Source organism: Primulina eburnea, chromosome 7, assembly GCF_022965805.1.
Source record: "Primulina eburnea isolate SZY01 chromosome 7, ASM2296580v1, whole genome shotgun sequence".
Lineage (NCBI taxonomy): Eukaryota > Viridiplantae > Streptophyta > Magnoliopsida > Lamiales > Gesneriaceae > Primulina > Primulina eburnea.
Window position 1 is genome coordinate 20337262 of NC_133107.1, and position 4244 is coordinate 20341505.

The 4244-nt window shown below is 42.3% G+C and overlaps 1 non-coding gene across 1 annotated transcript; it reads left to right on the forward strand.

Annotated features, from left to right (window-relative positions):
• The first annotated feature begins 1451 nt into the window (after window positions 1-1451).
• On the forward strand, window positions 1452-1557 carry LOC140837511 (small nucleolar RNA R71). The gene has a single exon (XR_012119343.1). It is a non-coding gene; the product is annotated as a small nucleolar RNA R71 (small nucleolar RNA).
• Window positions 1558-4244: the final 2687 nt, after the last annotated feature.

Here is a 4244-nt window from a genome sequence, read left to right on the forward strand (position 1 = left end):
CAATCAGTGTCTTGCCAGTTGCAAGGAACGGTCTACCCAAAATCAGAGGCATCTCCGCATCTTCCTCCATGTCAAGCACCACGAAGTCCGCAGGGAAAATGAATTTGTCCACTTTCACTAGCACATCCTATATCACTCCGCGGGGGTACTTGACAGATCTGTCAACTAGTTGTAGAGACATCCTCGTCGGCTTTGGTTCTCCCAACCCAAGCTTCCTAAACACAGACAATGGCATAAGATTAATACTGGCACCGAGATCACACAATGCTTTATGAAAAACAACATCACCAATCATGCAAGGAATAGAGAAACTCCCTGGGTCTTTCAGTTTCGGTGGAATTTTGTTTTGCACCAAAGCGGAGCAATTCTCGGTTAAGTTGACTGTCATATGATCCTCCAACTTCCTCTTATTAGCTAAGATATTCTTCAAAAATTTTGCATAACTAGGCATTTGCATTAGAGCATCGGCAAAGGGAATATTGATATGCAGCTTTTTAAACACCTCGAGAAACTTACCGAATTGTGCATCTAGTTTTGCTTTTTTAAGTGCTGCAGGGAAAGGAGGAGGTATAACGATTTTTGGTTGTGCAGTTGGTGCTAGTGTGGAGTTAGAAGACTTACCTTTAGATGTCGCGGTTTGCTCATCCACTGTTTGAGTTTTCTTTTTTTCCCTTGATTCCAAAACTTTCCCACTTTTCAACTCAATAGCCTTCACTTGCTCTTTTGGATTCGTCTCTGTGTTACTTGGCAAGGTGCCTTGCTCTCTACTTGCTATCATCTTGGCCAACTGTCCAATTTGATTCTCGAGCCCCTTTATTGATGCATCTTGGTTTTGGAGTCGAGTTTCAGTGGATGAAATAAACTTAGACATCATTTGTTCCAAGTTGGACTTTTCTTCTCTAGGAGGATCGGATCTATACATCGGTTGTTTTCCATATTGTTGTCCTCCTTGCGGCCTATTCTGACTGTTTTGACCGCCCCACGAGAAGTTGGGATGTTGCCTCCACCCAGGATTGTATGTGTTCGAATAAGGGTCATTCCTTGGGCGGTTTTGGACTCCCACTTGATTCACCGGTGCCTCATTTTGCACATAGAAGGGATTTCCATCTTGACAGTCTTTCACATAGTGCTCTCCTCCACACTTTTCACAGAATATCTCTTGAAGACGCATAGCCGTGCCACCCACATTCAAGCCGTCTATTTTCCTGTTTAAAGCGTCAAGTTGTGCAGTAATAGCAGAAAAATCAGTTACCTGGTGAACTCCTGCACTTCTCCGCTGGTTGTTCCTGTCACATTGAGGATGATAGCTGCTAGCAGCCATTTCCTCTAACAATGCATATCCTTCCTCCGCGGTCTTTCTCAACAGGTTTCCACAAGCAGCCGGATCTATCATAGTACGGTTAGGAGTAAGCAAACCATAATAAAATGTTTGAACGACTAACCCAAGTGGTAACTCGTGATGTGGGCATCTTCGTAGTAGATCCTTGAAACGCTCCCATGCCTCATATAGAGATTCCTGATCGAATTGAGCAAATGTTGTAATGTCTGCCCGCAGCTTCATGGTTTTGATGGGGGAAAGTATTTGATAAGAAACGCTTTCGCCATGTCCTCCCAAGTGGTGATTGAACCTACAGGCAAACAATTCAACCATGCCTTAGCTTTATCACATAAAGAGAAAGGAAATAAACGTAACCTAACAGCATCATCAGAAACTCCATTCGAATTTAAAAGTATCGCAAATCTCAAGAAAATCCGCGATGTGCGTGTTTGGGTCATCTACTGCAGTTCCTCCGAATTGGACTGTGTTCTGAATCATCTGGATTATAGCTGGCTTGATTTCAAAGTGATTTGCCCACACAATAGGCCTCACAATGCTAGGGCGTGCACCATCCAAAGAAGGCTGGGCATACTCTAACATTGGTATGCGGCGTGGCATCTCAATATGTCTCTCTTCACGTTGTTCCTCCTCACGTTCTGGCTCGTGTCTCTCCATAAGTTCTTTAAGCCTCTGTTGTTGTCTTCTCCTGCGGAAGGTTCTTTCAATTTCAGGATCAAACTCAAGCTCCACGTCAAGTGATTTTGGCATGCACTGGAAGAGATATCTGTAATAAAATATGAAGTGTTATCTCACGAGAAATAAAATAATGCTAAAGAAAATAACTAAAAATAAAATCGTAGATTAACAATCCCCGGCAACGGCACCAAAAACTTGATCGAGCAAAACTTGCACAGTAAAATCCCCAATAAAAATATGATTTTGTATGCTCAAAATAAATCGCAAGTGCACGATGTCAAGTTATAATATAGTGTACGTGAGTACGAGTATCGTTCCACTGAAGACTGTGTTTTACAATTATTATTTTCAGTTATTGAACATTTAGCAACGAAAAGTGATTTGATTGGTTTATTCCTACTAAAATCAAATAAAAATGCAAATAAAAAGATTCAAAATCAAGTAATGAGATATAATGTCTAAAATGGTTGAGTAAAATTCAATGAGAAATGGATTTGTTGGGAATCTCGGTTCACCTACCCCTCGTTAATCAATTAATTCGTTCGTTCGTGATCTACGCTTCCGACAGGATTTCCTAATCTATCGAACACACTCTCTCGAGCTATGCCAAACTAATTCTACTCAATGAAGTAATTAAATCTCTTTAATTATTTATCAAGAATGAATCGCATTTCGACTTATGAAATCCCCTAGTTTCGACCCTTAGGACTATGACTATCGGCACACATCCAATTTCATATATCTATGTAAATTGTAGATCCGCGAATTATACTACTCGATCCTATCACTCGTTATTCTCTCGAACTCACTCGTGATATGAAAACGTCGTTAAAGTTAGCTATTCTTTAATGACACGATAAAACAGTAGTAAAATCAAGAATAAAGCACAACCGAAATATAAATTAATTCAAACCAACATTCGGGGTAGGATCCCCTTTAATCCCAACAAATAATAAGTTTAGCTACTAGAATTCATAGTAAAAATAAATGCAACAATGTTTAAAACGAAAGAAACTAGATTAGAAATACTAGGCGAGACGAAATCTGCGAAGAACGGTGCCCGGAAAGCTTCAAATCTTCAATTCAAGCGCAAAGTTCTCTCCAAACGCTTGGTGACGGCTGCCAAATTCAGTCTGAATCTCTCTGAATGTCCCCAAAAGTCGGCCAAAAACCCCTTCCATAATAGCCACCCTCCTAAACTAAGGTAAGAAATCGAGCATGAAATCTTGCCAAAAATAGGTGGCGCTCGGGCGGTAGAAAAATACCACTCGAGCGCCATACCGCTCGAGCGCCACACCTTCTGTAAATCTCCCTGGGAAGAGCGGCCTTTGCGCTCGGGCAGTAGAAAACTACCGCTCGAGCGCCGACCTTTCTGTCTTTAATCCTTTGGGGCTTCATCTCGCGCTCGGGCGGTACAATTTCACCGCCCGAGCGCCAAACCTTCTGTACAAACGCTTCGGCATTTCTCTGTTCGCGCTCGGGCGGTACAATTTCACCGCCCGAGCGCCAACTCCTCTGCCCTTTTTGTCTTGACTTGGCACTTGGCTCCGATTTTGGTTCTTCCGGCCCTTTTTCCTGCAAATTCATCACCCCCGAGTGAGATGTGATAAAATGCAAATATTTACTCTAAAATGAACAGAATGTGACTGAAATAAATGATGCACAATGCAAAACACACACAGACTAATGCGATAAAATACGTAAAAACGACACATATCAATCATCTTACAACCCAAATGAAAACAAAACAATAACAGCAGTCTTAAACATTAACACAACCATAACAAATACATGATTTTGAACGAGAAAACGATAAACCACAGAAACCTCCACTGGATCACCACCGAAAACCCAACTGCTCTAGCCACTGCCCTGGTCGTCCGAACCATCCAACCTAAGACCTGCCCCGTGGGATGGGTGCCCAAGATGAAAACAAGGACGTGAGCGACAATCGCCCAATACGAGAATGTACGAGTATACAAACTGATATGATGCATGCAAAATGCAATATGCTCGGATATCAACGATCAAGTCAAGAATCTCATGCTCAGACTAGAGGCGCCTGAGTGTGTAGTCTCTGATATGTCATAGGCATGTTTTGGCTTCCACACTCATCATCAAGACGTGGACCTGCAATGTCCAGGTCATCAGAGCCTGCGGGTCCCGTCGGACACTGCAGCTCTCCATGCCAAATCATCCACAATACAGAATAGGGCTGAGAAGTCCCAAC